Source organism: Melospiza melodia, chromosome 1 (genome assembly GCF_035770615.1).
Source record: "Melospiza melodia melodia isolate bMelMel2 chromosome 1, bMelMel2.pri, whole genome shotgun sequence".
Taxonomy (NCBI): domain Eukaryota; kingdom Metazoa; phylum Chordata; class Aves; order Passeriformes; family Passerellidae; genus Melospiza; species Melospiza melodia.
This window is the reverse complement of record NC_086194.1, coordinates 88,945,346-88,972,436: the sequence shown is the minus strand read 5'-3', so window position 1 is coordinate 88,972,436 and position 27,091 is coordinate 88,945,346. Positions and strand designations below refer to the sequence as shown.

The 27,091-nt window shown below is 36.8% G+C and overlaps 1 protein-coding gene across 2 annotated transcripts in view; it reads left to right on the top strand.

Moving 5' to 3' along the window:
• The window catches only part of FARS2 (phenylalanyl-tRNA synthetase 2, mitochondrial), a 233,475-nt gene that overhangs the window by 5,685 nt on the left and 200,699 nt on the right, over positions 1–27,091 (top strand). Inside the window, exon 2 of one of the 2 annotated variants that reach the window (XM_063161288.1) lies at positions 748–825. The exons of the other annotated variant lie outside the window; for it this stretch is intronic. The gene's annotated coding sequence lies outside the window, so the exon portion shown is untranslated. The remainder of the gene's footprint in view (positions 1–747; positions 826–27,091) is intronic. 2 annotated transcript variants of the gene reach the window in all.

Here is a 27,091-nt window from a genome sequence, read left to right as displayed (position 1 = left end):
TTATTGTGTGATTATTTGTTGGAAACAATTCCTAGATCAAAGTATCAGTAGGTGTAGAAGTATCGTGTTGCTATGAGGTAGTTTGGTCTGATGTAAGAAAACGTGTTATCCAAGGACATTTCTTTCTTTTAGTGAAAGGAAAATTAAGCAAAATTGTTGTTTACAGTGGATGGGTAAATCATCAAGGATTGAGTGCATTTTAAGTAGGCAATCTGTTTAGTTTTCTGACTGGGATGAGGGGAGGGGGGAATATGATTTTCCACTTGCAACACATTTTCATTTTATATAGTGCTGTGCATCCATGTGTGACTTTTTATTCTAGTAGCTTGGACTTTTGATCCAGGAAAAAAATCAATATTTTGAATAGGAAGCTGAAGCAGATTGTTTCCAGAGATGAAAGAAGACTATGGAGCAGTGCTTTAATTGAAATGAGGAAAACAACATAGCCATATTAGGGATTGTAGAAGTCGTAGAGTTTAAGATACTTACTTTTGCATGATCCTTGACATTTTTGATCTTTCATCTTGTGTCACTATTGGTTTTATGCCCTCAGAGCTCTGACAATGAGTGATAGTGCATTAGAGACGTGTTCCTGTATATACCATGCTTCTGATGGATTTGTGAGATCAGCTGAATTGTCAATATTTCCTTACATGCCTTCACAGTTCTAGATAGAATTCTCTTTTTATTTTATTTCTGCTTCTGTTTTTTATATCTGGGGTGACTCTGTCAAAATTTTTCTTTCAGCCTGAGAAGGAGCAAAGTACTGACTAAAGCTAGCAGGCAAAAGAAGCAGAGCTGAAGAAAGATTATCTCTGCTTGCAGGTAAATAAGTAAAAATAAATTTCAATTTCTGAATCTTTGACACCAGCACTACCAGCCTGTTTAGTTAGTAACAAGTTTTCAGTCTCTCTCCATTTAATGAATAATTAAATTTTATATTATTTAGTAATTTAAAAAAGGTTTTCTTCATCTTCACCAAATGCTAGTGACATGTATGATAGCTATATAAATTTGCTTTCCATATAGAATTCATGCATTCTCTTACTCCTTATACAAAGAAAATTACAAGACTTGAGACATAAGATAGGTGTGTAACAATAATGAGAGAGAGATAAAGAGGTAGAAGATAATAATCTTCTGAAGAAGAAATTCAGAATTTATCATCTTTATATTGGAGTATGTCCAGATCCTTGAATATAATCCCTTTGAAATCTGCCTAACTACCTAGGCAATAAGTTGCTGTTCAGGGTGAGAAGAGGTGGCAAATCTCATTTTACAGGCCAGTTACAATTGATGTGGGGTGGGATGGGATAGGATAGGATTGGATGTGGGATGGGATGCTCTGGTGAATGGAGAATGATCTCAGGGGTCTATGGAGAGCAATAGTTAGGACTTTACAAACGGCACCATTATCTTCCAGTCTCTTGCCTACATGACCCCGTGGCAGCATCAGTGAAAGGCAGTGTCTGCCAGTGGCTCCTAATGAGGTTTGTGTCCTCCCTCCAATGAGTGGGAAGAGTGGGAATGAGTGTTGATTTAGATGGGGATGCAGACCTATGAAGTGGAGCTGCCAACTTTCCTATAGGAATGGGTGTACATTCTGCTGAAAGGTGGGAAAGAGGAATGGGGGAAGAAATAGTTTGAAATGCTATTCTGGGAACATTTGTGAGAGTTCATCTGTCTGGAGACTTGAATTAAGTATCTCCTTGTTCTACAATTTCTGTGATTAACTTTTTCAGATATATTTTGTAGCCTAGTATTAGTTCAGACCAAGGTCAGGTTGTGGGGATTTTTGTTGTTGCTGCTGTTGTTTCATTTTATTTGCATGTTGGTTTTAACCTGGCGGTACACATGCTTTGTTTCCTTTAATTAATGTTTATGCACTTGATTTTAATGATTGTTTAACTTGTTCCTTTTTTGGAAATGGCTCCTGGTGAAGTAGATGTGCTGTGTCTAAAATGGAGAAAACAGATAAAGAGAGCCAATTATCAGGTCCTCACACAGGTTTAATAGTACTTTTTTTGTGTGTATGTATGTAGAATTTCAAAATTGATTTGACTTTCAAGAAAGTTTTCAAGACCTTAACTGAGAGTGTTCTTACTTTTGAGAGAATTTGCATAATTTTTTAAATTGCTTTCTTACTTATTTTGACTATGAACACAGCTTTTTTTAAACATTTTTTTTAACTTTTATTTTATTATACTAATTAGTTACAGTGTGAAAATTGCATAGTGCATTACACCAGCTCTTCCCATGGGAAGGCAGTATTGTAAAATGGACAGATATGGCATTATATGTGTAAAATTATCACATATTGAAGAGGTAATTAAATATTGGCTCTGTATAGGTTTGTTGAACTTAGAATAGCTGCTTGCTTTTTATGTTGGCACGCTAACTTTGTACAGTTTTATAAAAGAATGTTGTCTAAACATATAGACGTGGCTTGAAAGAGATTAACTTTTTCTGTTTCCCTTCTGTCCCTCTTCCTCCCTGCACAGATTGTGGTTCTTGTTCCACCCTCCACTTCCACTTGCAATGTATCTTATTTTATACTGCCATTGTATCACTGTTTTGTTGTGGTAGGTTATATTCTTAATATAGTATTCATTCTACAGACAGAAACTCTGCTGGATAGACTTGAACTAAGTATGTGGGAGCACCATATTTATTCTAGTTACTTTGTCAGACTTCCTGAGTTGTTATTGAAAGGATTAATTTTTAAATAAACTAAATTTAAGCAATACTGCGGATTCTACCAAATCCTATTTTGTTGCCTGGTATTAGGAGTTCATTTGACCCCAGTGTCCCCTGGGGTCCCAGTCCTGACCCTGAGTGGCAAACCCTGCTGGGCCTGTGTGGAACACAATCTTTCAGCATGTGGCAAATTGCAACTCTACAGATGGTTTTAAAGAAAACAAACCAAAACAATTATTATGTTTTAATTTTGATTCTCTCAGTGTGTAACAGATGTGGCATTGACTGAAGATTGTTTTGTCATATGTGACCTTGAGCTATAATAACATCTTACTCTTCATTAATAATAAAAATTTGATTCTTTCATGTTGTTATTTTCTTTACTTCCCTGACTTTCAAATCTTCTTTCACCTAGTCAATGTGTATGTCTTGGCTCAGAATGCAGAATGAGGGGATGTTGTCTTTGGTATCTAAAGACTGGATGTAGAAATACTTATGTGAATAGTCTTAAATATAAATATATAAAATTTATATAAATATAAATAAATACATAAACTTATATACATACATATATATACATATACACCCCTGTGCCATAGTCTGAGATGTGCATTCTGAGTTCTGTCTTAAGTTTTCTTTCACTGAGTCTTGTTCTGAGGGGGAAGTGTGGCTTGCAAATTTCTGGTGTCACAGAAGGGTTCTCTGATATAATTAAAATATGTGGCTTTCTCAAAGCTTTTCATACAAAGATTTTAGTTTGCTCTTTGAGCCGGGCTTTGTCTAGAGTAAGTATATCAACATTAGCAAGCCTTACAGAGATGTTCCCCAGGAAGATTACAGATGTTAAAACATTAAGCTGCTTGGGAGCCCATTATCCTAGGGAGCTGTGAGCCATGGACTCAAGTGTTTCCTATTTTCTAGCTTTAATGACAAGGAAAGAAGTTAGCAACACCAGTCTTGTTCGTTTTAATGTGATACTTTAAAGCCTTTTTTAAAATCTGGTAGTAGCAGGACTGCATGAAGACACTATTTGAATCTGTTTTAAGTCATGCTTGCCTTGCTTTGCTTGCTACAGAGTATTTTGGAACTAGTTCTTCTTTTACAAGTTATTGGAGATGTCAGCACCTCTGAAATGCTGTAAAGGCAGTCGTGTCCAGATGTAATCAAATACAGTGTTACAAGGTAGGTTTGCCTGAATACATATGAATCAATCCAGGCTCTAAAATTTTAACAAAACCATAGTACAGCTGTATCAGGAAATTGTAGCAAGATTGAGCAAATGCATTTTAAAATTTGACTTATATTTATTTGAATAGGCAGAACTTTAAATTGAGGGGACTTATATTTATCATGAATATTTATCAGCAGTATTGTTTATAATTCAATGTCAGTTGTTGCAGTTGAAGAATTTGTAAGGAAAATATTACTTTTTTACCCTTAGGCTTTAAACATAGTTAATACATTTATTTAGCTGTAGTTACAGAACATGTTTCATCATATAAGTAGAATTTTTACAAATCAGGTTTTCTGTCTTTTTGTAACCCATATACATTCATAACTGTAGAATATGCAAGGTGAAGTTTTTAAGCTGGTTGATGGAGGTTGGCTAGGTAGTTAATTCTTGAGGGTCTTCTTGGGTACACTTGTGCTTAAAAGAGTCTTAAAATAAGACTTCCTTAAAGTCTTAAAGCTTGTCCTTAAAATAAGTCTTTCATCTTGCAGCTCAGTAGTGTATTGGAAGACTGAGGAGGCAGTACACAGGCTTGATATTCATGTGGAATTTAGAAGGAGTACATTATCCATTCACCTGTGGTAAATTTTAGTGATGGAATCAAGGAAATAACAGCAAAGTAGTTAAAAAATAAATATGTAAATAGAGTAAATAAGTTTGCTAAGGAGACCAGGTCAAAGGAAGCAAACTGAAAATGTTTAGCAGTGCAATCTTACTTCATTTTTGTTTTACCTTCTGAAATTTGTTTTGCTGTGAGACCAGCTGTATTGAGACAGATACTGTGATTGTGTGAGACTTGCTGGCAGAGCTGCCTGTATTGTTTTCAAATTTTGCTGTTCATGGAGTCCAGCATTTTTTGTAGGTTAAATGGGTTGGAATGAACTGTGTCATTTGGAAACTGATGTGTGGTGAGTTGTTTTGGTTTTTTTCCTTTTACAACATGCAAGTCAATACTGCACCCTCTGTAGGCTAGCTGCTTTTCCCTATACTTCTTTTTTATTTCTGTTTTTCATGCTTTACTCATGTTTGCAGCCCATGTGATTTGGGATCAAATGCAAATGATGACACAAAGTTTCTAAATAAATTTAGTTTGTTGTAACATAGCAAATTTTTTAAATTCTAGCATAAAACTTTGGGTTAATAGTTCTTGAGAGATGAGGGGGTCTTCTGCTTCTAGACCACTGTAACAGTTAGGGAACACAACAGCCCAGATCACTAATACATAAGTGGGAGAATAAAAACAATCTGGTTGTTGATTTCTGTTTCAGTCAATAGAAAAGAGCTTCAGTGATAAGAAATTGTACAAAAACAGTAAAAGTTTTCATGTTATGAAAGAGAAGGTGTTGCAGCAAATACAATTTACTTCTTAGTAGGTCCCATTTAACGTTTCAAAGACAGTGGGCTCTTATTAAGGAGAATGAGCTGATAGCAGTGTTTTAAAGTGTAAGTATCTCTTTTTCTTTGAAGAGCAGTATTAGCACGTGGGTAAATTTATAGGACTCCGTTTTTACTCATTGTATCTTAAACTATAAGTCTGTTGTCCTGTAACTGTGCCATACTCAGGCAAGGGCTGAGTTTAAGGACTGTTTCTTACATGTCTGGACCCAGTAAAAAAGCCCTGCTAACTTTGGTTTTAATTGGATGCCTAAAAGTGGCTGTGCAGAAAGCTTCCCTGTCGAAGAGAAACAGGAGAAAGATGGTAAGGATTTCAGTCATCATTTTCTGACATCCCTCTCTTTACATCTCTTCCATCTCACACAGTGGTTGAGAGAGAGGGGGAAGTGTACTGGGAGATCATTTCACATTCTGATTCAGGATTTTAGGACTCCATGAGAGATGATTTCGCCTTGCATGGGAATAAAATCCTGCATCTCTGACTCCCTACTCATGAAGTTCCCAGTGGCACAGCAGAATTGTCCAGGGCTTCTGAGTAGGTACAGTGAAGGACACCTGAATTGGGGCAATAGAAATTGTAGTAGCACCAGTCCCTTCCCATTGTTATTAGTGTGTTTCTCCAACATGAAGTAGAAGGAGCTGATGATTAACAAAAAAGCCTTTTCCAACAGGAAATGCTTGAAATCTGTCTTAGAAAACAAAAGATGTGAGGTGGACAACTAGGCAGTGCTGCACACATAAATGTTATTGGAACTATGTCAAAACACTATTTTTCATTTAAGCTTATATCCCTGTACTGGAAAACCTATATAGATGGAATGTGAAGTTTCAGGCATAGATACTATTCTTCCTGTTGAAAGCTGACAACTTCAGTTTTCATTTAATGGACTGTTCATTCTTGAACAGGAAAGATTATTTTTTAAAATTTAATTTCCTGTGTGATACTCATTGCATTTGAGACATCATGCAGTGTCTATTAAAAGTGATGCATATATTAAATTCCCAAATAAAGATTTTAGAGCAACTCCTGCCCAGCTCTGTTCTAAAGAAATGAGAGCCTTTAGGCTGATCTGAAAGGACATTTGCTGAAACCATGGCTACAAAGCACCTGGAGAGCACTGGGAGATGAGTTTTGAGATGATAAAATTAAATTATCATTTTTAATACAAATATTTAGTGAAAAAGAGAATGTGAAAAAACATTGTTAATAAGAATTGAAGCAAAGGCTATTCAGATAGGTTTCATAAATGTTATGTCCAGTTTACTGAAGTTGTTTGTTGGTTGTGACATCACACACATTGTAACTAGAAATAGATATTTGATCTGAGCACTGATTTTTTTTTTCTTTAGATGACATTAATTTGTCTTTCTGTTAATCTTTGAAAGCCGTATAAATTTAGTGCCCTATTTCTAGTACATTGGACTAACATTTTACATGCTCAGGTATGGCAAGATATTGTTGCAGGGGTGAACAGCGGGACACATAAATAAATTTATAATGAAGGAGCATGTGTATGAAAGAGACAGTTGAAATCTTTTAAAGCTATTCATGTAACAGTAATATTAGTAGTCAATTTTCCTTCCAAACCAGGAGTAGCCTCTAATCCACCTTCATGGAAAAGATTATTTAATTTTATGTAATGTAGTCAACTGTCAAACAATTAATTTAAAATTCCGATCTGAGGGGAAATACAAAATCACAAAATCTGTAGACTCATATGGAGTCCTCTTCACTTTCACACTGTTGGAGTGCTTTTTGATAAAGAAGAAAGAGGATGGAGTAGCAGCTAGATATCTGGAACTGATCCACAGTTCATTGAATTAAATTGAAATTTTTTTTCATTAACTTTGATCATCCTTGGATTGAACTGGTATGCATATGATTTAATTAGTAGCAAGCTTGGGAAATGCAGGGATGTTGGCTTTTCTAGTTCCTTACCTACTGAGATGGTAATTACATAAACCAATATATTTGTGTGTTTATGATGTGGCAAGTGCAGAAGTACCCACAATTGACTTTCCTATTGGTGGACCTCCATTTTAAAGACACATTTTATGCTAAACCTCTTTTTCTTCCTTTCTTTCTAATGATAAGATCCAATCTGCTCATCTTTCATTCATTACACATAAAACATATCTGTTTCTGTGTCATTGAAAATGTTTGTATTCTGGAAAAAGGACCAACTTGTAGATTTATGCTATGTCTAATTTTGAAATACATTAATTCCTTCTGTCCCCCAGATGTTATATTTAACAGTAAGGGTTAAAAATGCAGTTTTGATAGGTTCTCTTTGCCTCAGAGCAATGAGGTTCTCTAATAGCAAATGTTTAATTATCCAATAGAGTATATTTTTATCATGGATCACATTGATGGCATCTCTATTAATGCTGTCATTTAATTTTTCTTTTAATTTTGTAAAACAGTGCAGCTTCATGTTGGGATACCTTTACATTTATGCAAGTTTGAGAAGGAACCAGAGAAAACTCCTCTGCTAAGGGCAAGTTTGTAGGCAAAGCTGTTGGACAGTCACAGTTGAGAATGGCTAAATTTCTTATCTGAAGCATTTGAAATGTTTTTACCTTGTGAAAACAGGGTTTTTACCCTTTGAAATCTGTTAGAACCAGATTTCTATCACCTTATTCCTTCCTGTATTGTTTGTTATCAGGTGAGCTGGCCCAGGGCCTTTCCTGGGGCAGCTGGTGAAGTTGAGGTCCTGCTTGGGACAAGAGAGGAGGGGTGGTGGGAGCTGGCTGTGGGTGCTGGCGCTGGACACAGAGATTCCATGTAGGTGTGTCCTGTTTGCTTTGGCAGACCCTGATGTGAGTCTGAATGATTTACAGTCTAAAAGTTTATCAAATCTACCAAGCTTCTTATGGATTAGTAGCATAAATAGGAATGGCTGGTATAAAAATCGAGGGAGAAAGGCTTATAAGCTAAGACCACACTTTCTCAATTTATCAGTTGTGTAACTAGCCATAAATCTGTCACTTTGGTTTGCTTATACTTTTGGTAGTTTGCACCCAGTTTGTAGCACAATAAATATGAATTCTCTAAGGTGTCAGTTACATACCTGTCAATGAAAACTAACCTGAAAAATTAGGTCTGTGACAAAGAATATTAAAAGGAGCCTTGATTATTTATTCTCAAGGGCATTTAAGAGTTACTGAAGCAGCATTAAATACTATACCAACAAGATGCTGAGGTTTTAGATGGTATTTTCCCTACTGCTTTACAGAAAATGTTTTGTAGCAACTGCAACATAACACAGAACATAGGCAGAACCTTTTGTGGCAGACATTGCCTTCTCAAATAAGCATGACATATGCTTAGGCCATGCTGATGTATTGTTTATCATCTGCAACGATTTTGGAGTGTATTGTGTGTTTAGTGTGCTTGAGGAAGTGATCCAAACAACAGAAAAGAAATTAAGTAGGTGATCCGAGTATATTTATTTGTTTTATATGTTTCTAGCTGCTGTTTGATGAGGTTATATTGCTACTTCTGCCTTTGCAATTGAGAAGGGATGTTGGTAAGCCAATGTTTTTTCTCATTTGCCTTTGTTTTACTACAAAATTATTAACTCCTTTTAGAAGGGGAGTGATATTTTTAAGGTACAAATCTGAGAAACAGGCGAATAAAATATATACACAGTCTATTTTTTTGGTATCAGACAGAATTAAAAGTAGAAAAATACTGTTTAATGTATTACTGAATGTATTGTGAAGCAAGATATCCTATCTTGCTTGTTATATATTTTGAGACAGCATAGTTAAAAAATCAAGTTATTATTATACAAGTTGGGAAAACTTTTCTTACTCTGTCACAAGCCTTCTGTTTGATGACTGCCACAAGAATTTCTAGGATACAATTGAAAAATAGTTGTCTGACCTCTACTGATCAGAAGTTGGGATTTGTTTTCTTATGCTTGAATATGTCAGTTCATCAACTTCTCTGGCTCTGAAATAGCTTATTGTTTCTGTGTGTTTTTCTGTGTGTATTGTTTCCTGTGTGCTTCTACTGTTTCAGAAAAACCAGTCATCTTTGCTGTCATGCCTCCCAACACTTTTGAAAAAGCAAACCCTTAAAAAGCAATGACTCTGTCTTCTGCCCAGGATATCCTGTGCCCATATTGAAATGTGCAGTTTGTGTTGCACAGCCCCCCTGTGCACGTATGGTTTGACTCCACAAAGTCTCTCCAGCAATCCCTGCTCATCTATAGTGAAATGCAGTGGCAGCTTGTTTCAGATTTCTGGTTGTTAATCAATCTGTTCACACTTAAATGTGTTGCAGCCTGGTGAAAGCAGGGACTATCCTGGATGAATGATACGAGAGAAGTGAAGTGGATGTATGTAAGTGTCATCTGCCCCCAGAGTGGCAGATTGCTTTAGCAATGACCTTTATCAGTGAGAATAGACTAAAGTTGTATCATTTTTGAGAATCAGAGTGCTACTTCCACTTAAGCTGTTGCTGGGTGTGATGTTTTGCCATCACTTTTTGAAGACACTGTTAGCTTGAGTTTAATACTTTTGTAAAAAATTTCAGGTTTTAAGCATAAAGGCCTAAGGAAATTATGTCTCCAAGATGGAATTTGTGCATCTGTTGTCAGCCCTCTTTTTTCCGCTTCAGTTAAATTTCACACAGAATGTCTGGGTCACCAGAGACAGCAAGGTACAGGTGGTGTTTGAGAATAAAGGGCTTTATGAAGAAGATAAACCCTATAAACTCCATAGGCAAAAGAGAGGTAGCAGGATGAATTTGTCCCTTACCACTGAATCTGCAAACTAACTTTGCTTCCAAACACAGAGGAAACAGACTTTTTGCTAGTTCTGCTGCTTGCAAAGGAAAGCTTACTGTAAACCTGAGAATGAATTATGTTCTGTTGGCTGACACATTTTACAGAAGAGGAAAATAGGATAGTGCTGTCTGAAATATTTTAAAAGAACTGAGAATGGATGCTTTAAGAGAAAACATTGCATATGTTGTCTTTTAGAAGAATAGTGTGTCTGCAGGAGAGAGCTTGAGACAAATGATGCTGTTTTTCACAGTCTCTGAGATGATTAGCAAATGTTGGAACATAATAGAAGTTATCATCAACTGTAAATGTTAGATTGCTGCAGAGGGAGGAAGCTGCTTAGACAATAAACCTTACAGTAGCACATCTACTTCTTTAAAGCTGTCAGCATGTTGCCATCATCTGGAAAAGTATACACAATAGCTCTTTATAAACCTATCAACTTTTCTGTGTTAATTAACATCTCAATTTGTGATATATGGCATCTGAAATGAATTAAAGTTAAAAATCTCCTGATTTTGTGGTATAACACCCACCTTTCCACAACTAAATTCTGAATTACAAATATTCTAGATGTTTGGAATGAAAATTCATAACTGTGAAAAATAATTTTAAAAAAGAGCTCAAATTCAGTTAGTATTTCACTTTTGTAGTGTTGGTAGCCAGATGCAAAAAGAAAAGGAAAGGTAGGACCTTTACAGTGCATCATGTACTACAGGTCAGGCGTAGACAAAGTAGATAGAGGTAAATAGTAAGTGCAGTTTCTGAAACTTGAGAAGTGGATATGTAAGTGTGAGATTTCTTTTTGTGTGACTTGTGAACCTTTAATATTTCCCAAATTTTGCACATACAGTATCTGCTCATTTTCCCTTTTTGAAAACATCATTTAGGCATACTCTAGGTTAGCTTTTGTGTATTAGCAAGCAGATGCTTTGTGTGGATCTCTCTGTATGAAGAAATCATGGTAGGGAGAGCACTAAATCCAAATGACCATAATTAGGTTGCCCAGAGAAGTTGTTGAAGCTCTTGCTGGAGACTTTCAAATCCAAGTAGGGAAAGTCCCTCTGAGTGACCTTCTTTGGACAGGGTTTTGAACCAGGCCGCCTCCAGTGGTCTCTTTGAACTGAAATTATTTTGTGATCCTGTAGTTCTGTGAAGTACAGAAGTAAAGCTTGTATTAATTTCTAAAGGAGATTGCTCCAGGGGTTATCTTCAAAACTCATCCCTAAGCTTAGTTCTAGGACCATCCCTCTCTTATTGTCATTAGACTTTACTGTCCTTGTGGGCAGTTTTGCTGCTTAGTGCGCTGTATTTGCCATGAGAAGTTAGAAAATGGGAGATAGACCTTCACCACAACTGCTGGTTTAATTCTCTGCAGGACTTGTAACTGAGATTGTAGTCAAGGTTGTGCATGTTATGAGTCTTTGATGGGGAAGAGAATCCTAGTTGTTAAATCACTGAGTTCTTTGTATCAGGATCATACTGTCCTGCAGCTCATACTTCTTTCTGAAATGACTAAGTTGGAATTTCTGAACCAAAAGAGGGGGCTTATGCATCCTGAAAGCAAGGTTCAGCATAAACTCTTTTTCTGGTAGAGTTCATTTGTTCAGCCCTGAAATTTTGTGAAGGTGTTTAAAATTTCTTTTCTCTAATCTTTCATTAGTACTATAAAGCTCCTCCTTTGTGGTAACTGTGACCAGCAAGAGGTGAGCAGTAGTTAATTACCCAGTTTGAGAATTGGGTGTCTGCTTTTCCCATTCCAGGGGAAATTACTGCAATTCCAAAACACAGTGGCGAAATGCAGTTCTTGCTGTATTTTCTGTATGTGTCAAAGATTTTTTGAGCTGTGGAGATATTCCAATATATGCTTCAACAATTAGTAGAGTGGGCCATCTGATGCAAATTTGATTGCTCAAGCATTGCAGTACATGGAAAATACTCTATGCAATTTGAAGTGGTTTGACAGAATAGGATATGTTTTTTTGCAGTCCACATTCCCCATGTGCACACCTGCAGAAAACACACAAACACATGGCCTCCCCACCTCACTGCTGCAGCCAAACCATCTGCCTTTTGGAGTTCCTGCCTCAGGTGTGCATGGTCAAGCCAGAATCTGCACTTAAGTGACCTTATTCTGTTCCTGAAAGTATTCAAAGTACTTTGATTTTAAAAAGAATGCTTGTGATTTCATATAAAATTGTTTTCCATTCCTTGAAACATGAGGTGCTGTATAAAAAATAAAAGAAAAGGCTAGTAGAGTTTTTTTGAGGCAAAGCATATGTAGGTAATATATTTACATTGTGAAACTATGTCTTACTATATACATCACTCTTAAAATATAGTATCACTAGAATCAAAGCTATGCACCTGTCAAAGCGTACCCATTCAGAGCATCACTGATGATACTATATAAAAATGTCATCATCAGATGTGAATACAGAATTTTTAGCAAAATGGGGTTGTGCTTCCTACTGATGGTTGCTATTAGAGGTTCCCTTCTGATGACACATCTAGCACCTTCTGATATTTACAGTCTGTGATTTGCATTTGGAACTAAACTTTTACCCTCACAGCAAGACAGACCATAAACAGAGTGAGATGTGAAGCAGCATTTCTGTAGAAAGTTTTTTGTGGAAATTCTTGAGAGTTCTCTGGTGATCCCAAAATAAATTCCTAGATACAAATATACCACAGCCTGGGGGATGAATGTGCAGCAGGCACTGATGACTGCTGTGTAACGCAAGTAGCCTTGTGTCTTACAGTCATCATAATCCCTTCTTATATAAGATAATAAATAAACATAAGTACTTTTTAAAAGCTGATTTTTGAGTATTCAGGGCTAAAGGGTGTTGGCTGACCAAGGGTCTGCTGCTTCTTGCAACAAGAGAGCTCTCTGCCATTGCTTAGCAGTAACAGAATATCTGACAAGTGGCATGAAAAACCTGAAAACCTCCTTTTATTGGCTACTCTAGGTGCCACAGAAAAAGATGGTTTTGGGTTCTCTTCATGACTTCACTTCCTTTTTAGTAGTTGCAAGAAAAAAATGCTCTATTTATTATGTCAATGAAATGCTGAGTGCTCCAAGATGAGATTACCTCAACAGAGGAATGCACAACCTTTACTACAACAAACAGCTTTACCCAGATGACTTATGCACTGAAAATAATTAAGGATGTCTAGGTAGCTGAAAACTCTGATCTACTGTGCACCAAGAGCATCTGGTTAGGTTTGTGCATTTGTTTGCTTTGCTCACAGAAGTTTCTTGATTTTCCAAGCCTGCCAGGAAAACCAGCAGGATTATTTAAGCATAACTCCTCCTAGCATACTACAATAAAACCAAATAATTAGATTCACACCCTTAGAGTAGATACACAACTCAAAAGCAAAACCAAACACCCTTGATTCAGTTGACACAAGTTGATTTCTGGTGTACTATGGGAGAGAACAGTCAGTCTGTTTCACCTGTCTGACAACAGGCTGGTTGGATTTTGCCAGCATTACGACTGATGTCCTAGAAAAACTCTGATGTTCCTGACTTAGAGTGAGAACTGAAGTAACCTGATGCCAGCATCAGCAAAGATTTCATGCATTTAATTTTTCTTCCAGTGTGGTTTAAATAATTCCACTTCATTGTTCCATGTCCTTTGGAAGGAATTTTTTTTAAGCAGGTAGATATCATACTTTTAGAGCCATTTTTCCCAACTACCTGTATTTGTCAGTAGAAAGAAGCCAAGATGAATTTATTAAAAAGTTTCAATGGTACATGACAAAACTGGAATTTTATACTTACTGTGTTGTTGATTACCCATTGATTGCTCTGTTTATATGAAATTAAGACCATTTTATAACTACTGGCCCTTTAGGCTCTGATTCAGATATTTAAACTGGAATGCATCCATCTGCTGCTTGTACTTCTATAAATTACAGTTTCCAGAAGTGTCATTTTTATGGGTGGGCAAGTTAGCAAGTTTTATTTTTGGTGACCATCAGTCATTCTGGTAACCTGGGTGGAGAGGCAAGGAAAGAAAAACTCTTCTTTTACAATGTAGTGAGCAGATACCAAATAATTCTGAATGTGTTCAAGAAAAAAAGATCAGTTAAATAAAGCTGGAACCATTTAAGCTTCTATGTGTGATAAAATTCCATGTTGAAGAGGAATCATCATAAAAGATCAAAAGCTGAACCTGCTTCCACTGAGACAAATGGAAATGTTTGTTCCTAGGGAGATTTATGAGCCTAAATTTTACAATCCTGAAATATTTTCAAGTCTGGGTAGAGTAATCCTTAATAACTAGCTGCTTTAAAAAGAAAATTATTAAACTTAGTGGGGTTTAGTTTTGTTTGTTTGTTTGTTTGTTTGGGTTTTTTGGTTTTTTTTAGTGCAAGGTTTTAGCAAAGTGAAAGGTTTTCAGAGATTAAAGTGTAGGAATATGTCTGGTTCGGTGATTACAATTTTTCTAAAATATATTTCAGTGTTGGGCATGCTAGGGGCAGGATGCTCTCCTCTGGGAGGTCCTCAGCAGACCATTATAAAAAGGATATGAAATTATGTCAGTGGAGTGATACCACTTAGAGGCGTGTTTTTTTCTTATCACAATGAGAACAGTTCAATGCTTGATAAAATGAGAACATATGTTGTATCTTTAAAGAATTTATTTTTTCCGTTCTCAGAGATGTCAGGAGAAGGCTGTGGCAGCAGCTGCCTCCATTCATTCCTGTAGCATGGGCAAAATCTCTCTGCCATGGCAATGAACCCTACTCTTGTTGGAACACACATGTTTTAAATATAAGATGCAGTCAACAGAAGGAGGGAATAGAAGGAATCTTTTGCTGCTAACATTGAATCATTAACATTATAAAAGCTTTAAATTTTATCCTGGCTAATTTTTATAACAGAAATGAAACCATAAGGATGTCTGTTTCGCATTCAAATTTTCAGTGATTCAGGCTTTGCTGCAAGTGTTTCATAAAAATACTTATTTAAAAAACCCAAACCAGCTGTTTTAGTTGGACTAGAAAGGGAATGTCATGTGGAAAATGCTACAGTTAAAATCCTTGAAACTTTGTTATCTTTGGTGGAAGGCTTTGTTTGTTTGGATTTAAACTGACCCTTCTATTTGGTTTTGTATCAGAGAATTCCTGCTCTTATTTCAAAAAAGCGTGGGCCAGTTCACAGGTGAAGAGAATCGTGTTGGTGGGTTTTTATTACTGAACTATGTTCATGCTAAGACAGGGAGTACAAAGCAGCAGAAATAATGTGCATGGTTATACTGTGGTGTTGTCTTTTGTGATTTAGCTGGAAGAGCCAGCTGGTACTTGTTTGAGTCTATAGGAACCAGTGCAGTACCTGCTGGCTTTGTTTTGGTGAAGTGCTGTTTGGGAGTTTTTTAAAATCTGTTATAGGAACTATGAACTATGACTGCATGTGTACAGACATTTACAGAACTCTGGTTTATGTGGATATGTGTCTGCTCATGTCTTGTGATTTCGGTCTCCTCAGAATTGCTTTCTGCTGTGTTCCTCTTTCCCTTCATGCATGTTTGTATATGCATATATTAAGTTTCATTCTGTCATATTTTTGTCAGATGAAAGCCAAAATTTAGTGCAAAAACATTTATGTGAAACATTTGCAAAGTGGTAGTAGCTGTATACAGGCTGTGTACAGTGGTCTGTCCTGTTCTGGATAATTTTGTGTGAATCCAGACTTATATTGCTTTTATGGAGGTGGTAGAATTGAAGATATTAAACAGACAAGGGTATTTTCCAGTTGTATATGTCATGTATGAAAAATAAATACACCATTGAATCAAAAGTCCAGCTTGGAAGTGTCTCACTTTTAGCAAGTTCAAATTTCTGTTCCGTACTCCTACGCCTTCATTACATAAGCAGCGGTTGGAGTTGATAAAGGTTAGTGCTAAAGAGGCATTTTGCTTTCAAACTCATGAAGGCAGACCCATCTGCCTGTTTAGTCTTCTCTTCCATGCCATTTCTCTTTGTAACAGTACGTTAAGAGACCTGAGCATTTCTCATTTTTCCTCCAGCCGTGCCTGACCTCCTTTCTCAATCCACACTTAGCATCAGCAGAATGGTTACTCTTTGCCATTTGTGGTGGACGGCAGAGGAGGTAAACTGATCTTGTACCATGGTTCTTGAAGTTCTTTCTGAGTGGAGATGCCTTCTGCTGCTGTTACCTCCAGAGGAGGGCTTTTCAGGCTTTGAAGTGCCTCTCATTCAGGGTTTTGCTATCAGTCCATTCAGTTGGTCAGAAATATCTTTCTAAAGACATTTTGAAAGCAGTGGTAATTGCGGAGCTTTTGCTTGTTTAAAAGGAAGTTATTGGAGCTTTCTGTCTTCATGAATTCTTACAGCTACTGACTTGCTCCATGCTTCCAAGGGTCATCTTAAAGCATTATTGTGTTCTCAGCAAATAGTTGTTAAGCCATGTAAGACCCAAATAAATATTTTAAACAAACAGATCTGCTGAAAATGTGCCAAGGGAATTATATTCCTTTGTATTTTTTCTAGTAAGTGTTATTTATTAGGTTGAGCAGATGGGTACTGTTCATTTTTGGCATTCATTGATAAGCCTGCTACCTCTCCAGGTGGCACTACAAAAATGATAACACTGTGGCACTGCTCCCATTTTATTTTTATTTTTCTCAGGCTAGTTAGTCACCTGTCTTTGTTCTCCTCATTTAGAGCCATCTGCTGGATTTTTTTGTTTCTGTTTTTCTGATTGTTCTCTATTCTAAAGTCACCAAGGGATCTCCAGTAGGGACTGATGCAAAGTCTTTGTTTGCTTGCTGAGTATTGGACTCAAGGATATCTTCTTTTTGTCATCTTCTCTGTAGCCAGCTTGCAAGTTTTATTTTCCCCAGCCTGTCCTTATGAAGTAATCCATACAACACTGAGTTATTACTGGACTGTTTTACCAATTTGATGATTAATATAGAGGTTCTCTTTTTTTAAATGTAGAAATATTAAAAGAATGAAGAACTATTGAGAATCTGTCTTCTATTGCATTTGTTATCATGAGAGAACCCAAGAACATAAATCTGGCACACAGAAGTTGGACTCAATGATCCTGATGGGTCCCTTCCAACTCAGCGGACTCTATGATTCAAAGTTATTAAAAGACAAACTTTATCTACATAAAATTACATTTTTAAAAGTTTAATCAAGAATTTATTTCCTTTCTGAAGAGGCAAGATAGGCAATGTGCTTCTAAAATAGCAAACCTTTTATTGTGAGTATAGGAGGTTGTCTAGACTGTGTTTGGACCTAACTGTGTGGGACTAACCCACACCCATCATCAGCAAGCATTTGAAATGTATCACCTGGATTTGAAAATGGATGAACAAAACCCTGTACTTGACTCCACATGAAACATCTGTGGCTGAAGGGATAGGTCACAGTTTCACAGCTCTGCTTCCCTGTGCTGTCCTACTCTTCTTTCCATCCTCCTTGCAACCTCATCCTTGCTTCCAAGGGAGCTCAGCTTTCCCATCCCTTTGGAGAGCCAGTACTATGCTATTGGACTGTGTTACCAGGTTTCTAGTTGTGGTCACGAATTTTATTGTCTGATATGATATTAAAACTGATCCAGGCAATACTGGAAGAAAGGTGAACACAGATGAACATCTGTGCCTTAATGAACACCTAAACCTTAAATGTTTAAGCACATATAGTCTGTGGCCACAGATATAGGAAAACCTGAGACATCTGATCATCTTTAACTGAGAATTACTTACTTGTTACTTGCTAGTTATTAAGATTATTGTATTATGTTGCTCTTAAAGTTAAATTGCACTGATATAATAGTATATATGCTATATGTTATATAGTATATAGATTCGAGTTTCAATTCCAATTTGGCTTTCTTGAATATTTTCACTAGAAAACAATAGAAATGTTTTTTCTTGCAGACATCTGGGATGCCTTCTTCTTTTCCCCTCCAGGCTGTGCTGCAAGCACATCCTTTTGCAGCTCTTGCTCTCAGTTGAATTTTACATTTAATATTGAATTTTATATTGAATATTGAATACTACCCAGTTGTTTTCTTGATGTGCCCCTACTCTTTCTCCTCCTCCTATTAGTTGCAATGTAGTTTGTTCTGTGTAGCTGTTGAGAGTTTCTCTTGCCGCCCGCCATTTAATTAAGGAAATCCTTGAACACCCCATTATCCTCATTATGGTCACTGCATTCTTTTTTCATTATCTATCCTTATATCCATACTTGCTCCCCTTTGTTAAAAAATAGCCATTGTCACTCATATAGAAAGAACAGAGATAAATGACAGATGATAGATTTGAGGAGCTAAAGGGCTATGTTCTACATATTAGGTTCTTTGGTGGTGGTGCAAAGTTTTATAGTTTATTTTTTCTGAGTACTATAATATCTATTATATAATATCTATTTCTGATGGTGTAATATCTATTCTGTAATTTATTCTAGGAATAGATTATAGTGATAAGGCTACTGGATAATCAAGAGTGAAATATATAATATTTACATAATGTTATATTTTTACAGAGTATTACTTGGTTTTTGCAACTTTTCTGCATCCCAGTTTGCCTCTGGGGAATTGCATATTTTATCAATGGCTTTGAACTGTTGATAACTGAACTTTTTCTCCACATGATTATTCTGGGTAATTACTTTGCATTTCTGTAATATTGAGCTTTAAACTGCAGTAAAAGACTGAAGTGATGATAGCAGTAGTTTGTTGTTTGGGATGGAGAACCATGTCAACATAGCTGAATTTAGTTTGACCTCAGTGATGCCCCTTCTCACTTTAAAAGTCAGTCCAAAAGAAATTATCTTTATATTTTCAGGAAGAATTTCTATACAGAAGGGAATTATCCCAGGAATGTGGATTTTAGCACTGATGATCTGAACCAGTGAACAGAATATTCCACTTGTGTCAGCCAGATTTGCTTGAGGGAGAAGTTATATATGTTTTCATCACTGGAGTCCATATTGTTTTTATTTCAGTGTAGGTCACCCACCACAATTTTGAAGTATGATATGGTAGGTTTGGAGCCACTTTCTGTAGCTCTCCACTAGCCTCTAAACTGAGTCACAGGATGTCTTGGGTAATGAACAATTTGGTTTTAATGCAAAAATCTTCTTAATGAATGTGACAACTGAGGACCTCATGTCTTTCTTCTCACTTCATTTCTCACAATTCATTCTCTGTTCCAATTTTAGAGAAACCTGCCTAGTGGGTATAAAAAGGCCATCTTTTGGAAGGAGATCAAAAGTGTAAACTCCAAAGTAATGACTGGTAACAAATATATCCCTTCCACTTTAAATTGTAATACAAATGTGCCATTATCTAAAGTAAGTTGTATATAATGAATTATTTCCCTGAATCAGGATAACATATGTAGCTAATTACACTGAGGCATTCCTGCATCAGTTTATTTAATAATGTAGCAATTAAATGTTTAAAGAGGGTAATAAAACAATATAATCAAAGTGGAGGTATTGACCCAAATGCTTTGTGAGTGCACATTTTTAATAGGTTTTGTGACAAAACTTACTCCCGTTCTTGTTTGAGGCAAAGGAGCCCATCGAATTGAGGAAAATTTGAAAGAGAGAGATTGTCAGTTCTAGATTTCCCCCAGTGATGTTGCATATCTTTATTTATGTATAAAGTGTTCTCCTTTATTGCAGATGTTCTACTTTGTGCTTTTGAAAGCATCCTACTGTCAGTTAGACCAGTGCAGCTACATGAAGCTCCTGACCCATAGGTCAGTGCTCTGTCTCACAAAGAACTCAGATACCCTCATCTAATGAAGAACTTGTGGTGGAGAGGGGATGGTATGCTAGCATGGGAAATCTTGGCATAAGACTCATGTCTTTTTGAAAAGGAAAGATGAAAACATTAAATTAGTAAACAAATATATAAATAAATAACTATTAAATATTTTAGAACTTCACCCTGCTTGGGAATTCACCTTAAAGAAGGTCATTTAGAGATGAGGTAAGTAGAGGGAAAATACATATAAACCTTCAGCTCTACAGGTCCTTAAAATACATGTTTTTCTCCTTCTTGTTGTTTTTAATATGAAATAACAAAGTTCATCTGTTACTGATGTGAAAGTAGGAGGGAGCTTTATATTATCTAGATTGACAGAATGAGTGGGATGATCAGAAGGATTTAATCTATTCTTTCCAATAACTTCTGTCTAGGGCAGAGCATAACTTGCAGAGATGTGTTCAGTCTGTGTGTAAATATTTCAGTCAGTGGAAATCATGTCACATGTGCTTCCAGGTAATTTTACAGAAGAAGAGAGATTGGAGAGTACTGTTCCTTAGTTAACTAGAGAAAAGCATAAATGAGCAACAGCTTGTAATCAAATATATAAATATATAAAAATATAAAAATATATATAGTTTGTAAGAGTGTGTGTATGCACATGTATACACATATGTAAATAGCACAGACATGAATGATTACAAGATGCAGCAAATGTTTTACTGGCTGTTGGACAGTATCTATCCAAAATCAAGGCCTGTTGATAGACAGGAGAAAAATTCAATTTCAGCCCTGCCTTCTACTCCAACTTTACCCAAATAAGTGATTTTCTTTTCCAGATGCGTCTCTTTCCATTGTAGATGTGCTTTGGGTTTTTCTTGCCTTCTTTCCTCAGATGTTGAAAGGGATCAGTGTTCTCATATACTCAAACCAAGATTACAAACCATATATGCTTCATTTGCAAGAAACAAACAATTTAATTGTGTTTCCTGTTGTCAGAGCTTGCTCTTTTTTATTCATGTGTGGTAAAGCCAATAAAATGATACACTGACAGTTTCAAAACATTATTTCTTTTTCTCTGTGTTTATAAACGAAGTGTTTTTGTTGGTGGCTGTATTTGCCAGCCACCATTGTTGTACTGTGCTTGGAAAATTGCAAATTTACATTTCTAAGCTTATTCCATAAGGAAAGTGTGTTTATATAATGAAAGCTTGGTTTCTGCTCTCATCTCCCATTCCAGAAGTTGGAGGTGTTAAGTACAATGCCCAGTGATATGAGATGCTCTTTAAAAATATGAAAATGAAAGAACAGGCATGGATGGAGAGCTCTGCTTTATTCTTTGACTTTGTTTTCAGAACTGGGAGGAGGGCCTTTAGAGCTGGGCAGTTTTCCTATATATGCCTCACTAAAATAGTCTCAAATCACAGGAAGAGACAAACTTAGTTTTACATGTCTGTTTTCTAACCATTTGTGGGGTTTTAGGTGTGACCAGAAAAAAATACCTCTGATGAAGAAAATGTGATTTTTTTTTTCTCCTCCAAATATCCCAAACAAGTAACCTTCCTTCCCTAAATGTGAAAAAACAAATCAAGAACAAAATTCTGCTGAGTTTCTCCTGTTCTTTTTAATCTCTACAATTATTCCAGTTTATGATTGTGCGTTATCACTGTTTGTTCCTTCTAAAACTTTACAGGCTCTTTGAAGTAATCAGTATGAGTTTAGGGGTCACATGCATAGCCACTTAAACCTGTGCATTATGATGGGAGAAATTTCTATTAAACTTTATGATGTGGAGATGTAGGCTTGTAAGATTTTCAATTAACCTGAAGGATTAAAGCCTTACAGCTATTGTTCCTGCTTTGTGAGAGGTGAAGAAATGGTAACCTGTTCATTAGATATGGGTAGTATTTAAGCAGGAAAATAATTCTGTTTTCTCACTACTTTGGGAATAAAATTACTAGTTACCTGTGAGGATTTGATAGATGCCAGAATAAAGGAAAGAACAATACTTAGCCAGGGCCTGCATGAAGGATACTTGAATGAATAAATATCATGACACTGGAAAATAGATGTACCAAAATAATATTTATTCTGGTTCACTGTGCATGTGGTATGCATAACGGGTTAATCTGAGAAAAAAACCCAGAAGGATTAAAAATTTGGGTGCTATGGGATGACAGGGCAAGAACAGCCCTGTGGTTTTGTTCTGGAAGCTTCTGCAGGAAGTGATTCAGAGGCGAGGCCACAAATTAAAAAAATCTCATCAACTGATAGAAGAAGAACTTTGGTTCTTCAGGACACTGACTGTTTTGCTCCAATCTGCTAAAGCCATTATGGAGACATTTAAAGAATTACAAAGATGTTGAACAGTATAAATGCTTTGCTGGGTTGGTGTCAGGTCACACAGCAACTTAGGTGGGGAACTAGAGACTAGAGGAAAATTAGAGGATTGAAAGATATTTATTGTAAATAAATGATGAAAGGCTGTGGCCAGAGATGGTAAGATGTTTATAAACAGTGGAAGGATGTGGTTATGTAGGAAAGTGTGCTCGCTCATTCCTATGCCTGTGTATGAGTTTCTTGTGCTGGGAGAGAATGTAAAGGATAACTCAATTAGATTAAAAAGTTGAAAAGAAATAATGACACACGAGAACAGTGTGTCATTGATGCTCTTTTTTTTTTTTTTTTTAATATTGGCATAATGCTCTAGGGGAAAAGAATATTAAAACCAAGCAGAGTTAAATAGGCTATTGAACATATGCAATAAATATGTAAGAGAGATGGAGTGGGTTAGAAAGAAGGTAAACCAGAAATTGTTTTATATTAATCTATGAATTCTGAAAGGAGGAAGTGAAGACTTTTGTTTTCAAATGGTGTTGTCCCTGTCTCTGCCTATTTGCACCTCACTGTGCTGTCTGATAACACCCTCTAGATGGTGATGGGGGATTCCAGCATGTTGAATTCCTCCTGACTCCATGACTTAGAATAGATATCTGGTGTGGGTTTGGGTTTATTTTTTAAAAATATATATATAAAGTTATTTTTGACAAAGTGTTGGCATAATTGTAGGTGGTGTTTGAGCTAGTGTAGATTTAAACATTTAGATGATAAAATCAAAAGCAGTCATGAAGAAAATGGCCTGTTACCCTTTACTTAAAACACTGCATGGATACTGGAGCCTTTATTTCATAAGGAGTTATGAGCATACAGCAGAATATTTCTAGGCAACTCATTTCTGGTAGGGATTATGTAAGTTTTGACTTGGCTTTTCTTTGGGTTTCTCAACAGCAGGACACTGCTTCAGAGATCTGCAGTTTCCTTTTCTTAGCACAGCTAAAAGCCACTACTTGAGCTCTCTGGTAAAGTGAAAAAAATGCAGTCCTTACACCGGAGTGCACTAGGATTTCTTTGATTTGCAAATAGTTGCAGCTGCCCTGTTTGAAAAAACACTAAACAACCCATCACCCCCACATACCTGCTATAAAAAATAGATTGCCATTTAAGGAGTATTTTTGGCTTGTCATATGTAAGAATGGAAGTCAGCATGTTTGTTTGGGGGTTTTTTTCTTTTCTTTTCTTTTTGAAAACTGAAATCTTGATTATTTTTAAAAATACTGAAAGAAGTTGACTAGTCATCCTTCCTCTTGAAAATACCAAGGTATTTTGAAACATTCTGCTGGACACCAAGCATATGGCTTTATCTCTAACTTTTTTATTTGTGGTGGGGATATGTTGCTTTGCTTTTTGTGGGGTATATTAAAGATGGTATTAACATTAAGCCTGGTTGCTCAGGCTTATTGTTCACCATGCTTTAGAGGAAATAGTGGCCAAAAAAAAAGAGATGGAAACCTGATTATTGTATTACGATTCCAGTGTTTTTGTGATGCTGCAATCCCTTTATCATCTCTGTGGCCCTTCCCTGGGCTTCACTGGGAAGCCCAAAGCTAGGCACAGCAATCCAGGTGTGACTTTACTGGTACTGAGCAAAGGAGAAGGATCAGCTCCCTTGGCCTGCTGGCAGTGGTCTTCCTAATGCAGCTCAGGATGCTCTAGGCCTTTCTTTGTGTGACTGGCTCGCAGTCAGCTTGTTATCCCCCTGGACCATCAGCTCTTTTCCTGCAAAACTGCTGCCCTGCTAGCCAGACCCCAACATATACCAGTGCTTGAGGTCAGTCCTCCCCAGGAGCAGCATTTTGCTCTTCCCTTTGTTGAACTTGCTGTTGTTCTGTTGGCCCATTTTCTCAGTCTGTAGTGGTGCCTCTGAGTGGTGCCACATTCATCTGGTTTATCAACAATGCTTCCCAGTTTTGCGTCGTCTTTAAATTTCTACTCAGTCACGAATGGAGATGTTAAAATAGTATTGGACCCCCTATGACCCCTGGGGCACACTACTGGTGACCAGCCTCTAGCTGGATTGTTTGCAGCTCATAGCAATCTCCCAAGGCTGACAGTTCAGCCTGTGTCCAGTCCACCTCACTGTCCACCACTCACTGCCCTTTTTTTGTCACTTTCTTTATGAATATGTCCTGGGAGGCACTGTCAAAAGCCCTGCTAAAGTCAGGACCAACATATGTCCACTTCTCTCATCTGCCAAGACAAAAATCTCTTTATGGAAGGCTAACAGGTGTATCAGACATGATTTCCCCTTCATAAATTCAGGCTGAAGTCTCCTAATCACCTTCACATGTTGTGGAATTTATTTCCAAGATTACTTGCTTGGACACCTTCTGAGGGATTGAGGTGAGCCTGACTGGCTTGTAGTTCTCCAGATCCTCCTTCTTGACCTCCTTGAAAATAGGACTGACATGTTTTCTCCCAACTCTGTTTTCAGCTAAACTTACTTAGGGAAGACCTTTAGAGTGCAGTTTCCATTTTATGATGTGCCTTGCTTGTTATTTCTTTATAAAGATACTTAATTTAGACACTGCAAATAAAATATTTTTTTTTTGCTGATTTTACTTTACTATATGTTGATCAAATCTTCATTTTAGGGCTTGAAGCAGCTCTAAATATAAATAAGGCCATATACTAAAAGTAGTGTACTATATCTTGTTAATTTTTTTCCTCTCTTCCACTTCATTAGCTGAAACCAGCCCAGGTTAATTGAGACTGGGAACTCTATTCCAGACTACCATCTTTAGAGAGTAATCAGTTTTCCTGAGAGAATCACTTGAAGATTGTTAGGGAGGACCCTTGCAAAAGCCTTCCTTTGATGCACGCCAGAAATCATTTATGTGAGCTAGCAGCTCCCTACTCCCCATCAGTATGAAACTTAGCAACCTTTATTCTGGTCATGGGAGCGGGGGCTTGAAGATTGGTGTGAGCAAACCATGACATCAGTCAAGCTGAATTGATTTAAATCATAATTAAAAATGAATACTTTAAAAGAATAGAGAAGCTTTTGTGTGTTATATGTTGTTTTCCTTGAAAATGCTTGGTTTTCACCATCTGAAAAAAAAGTGAAATTAGTTGCTTGCTAAGTAATGTTAGTGCTTTATGCTAAAGTAAGCTTTTTTTTTCACTTTTAAGCAATTATACAATCTAACACAAATATAGCTTAGCTTTCTTAATATTTGTGCATTCTAATTTTATAAGGTAATGATTGATGCATTTCCTGCTTACCAGCTAATAATTAATTTTAATTTGGGACATTTGGATGGAAATTTGAATTCAATTAAAAGTACAGAAACCAAAGAGTATACATTTTCCCCCAAAATCGTAATTCACATGGAAAACTACTGAACAGGCTAAACAAAGGTGGTATCTTTATTGAATGAAGCAGAATGTTTATGGATATTGTGGTCTGCTAGTTTTTTATATTTAATGAACATCATCTTGAGCAGGAAAGGTACAGGATAGTTATGATTTTTCTTCTGGAAAAGTTAGGCATAAAATATGAACTATGAAGTGTCACAAAGGGGTTTATATTTTCTTCCATGTTTTTTAGAGTCATTTTAATCTATGGTTTATTGTAATAAGCAGGTATTTCCAGATGTAAGCAGGTGCTTATTTTACTATGCAGGAAATAAGTGTTCCCCAGCTGTATTCTTTATACAACTCTGTTTTGTTGGTGGATTCAAGTATTGAGTATATAATTTTTTTTATTTTTTTTTTTAGATCTTACTTATTTTGACAAAAGAAAAAATACGAAGAAACTTTTTAAGGACTATATTGGTGTTGATCCTTTTTTTGTGGGCTGTATGAGATAAGGACTGTGCATGGATGTGCAGACCTTAGCATATAGATCAGGATTCAACACAGAATTTGGTTTGGGTTTCCTCCATTCCAATGATAATAATTTGCTGTAAGTGAAGGGAGGAACAGATTCTTAACCTGCCTTAGGCAGATTCAGAGATTTTTTTTAAGTTCCACCTTGTCTACCATTTGCAAGTAAGGAGACACTTTTCATGGTTTGGGTCTCTGATGCCTGGGCCAGCAGGTCTCTCCTTTCATGTCTGAGGTGCTCATCCCCTGACATACCTGGACAGGAGGCTGCAGGATCATCTCTAGTTACATTAGGAGAAATCACAGGCTACCTCATACTTTATACCATCTGAAATTCAGACCAGTAGATCTGTTTCCTGGGACACACTGCGTGCAGTCAAACCTCAAGATGATGAAGCTGTCAGGAGGGATCAGCAATGACTGAAGCAATTGGTTGCTATGGCTGTTGCAACATGATTGCTTCCTGTGCTGTTTTACTGCCTTACTCTGCAGGCACAGAGTTTGTGGTAATTGGGAGTGGGGCTGTGATGGGGCCTCATCCCTAATGGGCTACAGCTGTGCAGGACAGGTGAATAATATTGAAGGTAACAAGACAGGGAGTGCTGAGGTGCACTGACCTATCACAAAGGTAACAGAGGGCACACAGGTGCAGTGCATGAACATCAGGGGTGTAAAAGGTTGGGCTAAAGGATGTGAAGGGTGGGTGCTTGAAGCTGTTTGGTGTGGTATGGTGTTACTCTGTATGGGCAGGTGCTTTCTGGTATTGCATGGTGATACTCTCTGTATTGAGGCTGTCTCAACTGTGGCATATGCTGTGACATTATTCTTGTGATGAATTAGGCCTAAGATGTTTAGGGGTAAATTAAGAATAGTAAAGTGTAAATGTATGGCTCAGTAAATCTAGCTCAGAATGTGCTGAAAGGTTAATATAATATGTAATAGTTGATGGAAGTGCTGACAACTCACATAAAATAGCTTCTAAGAGCT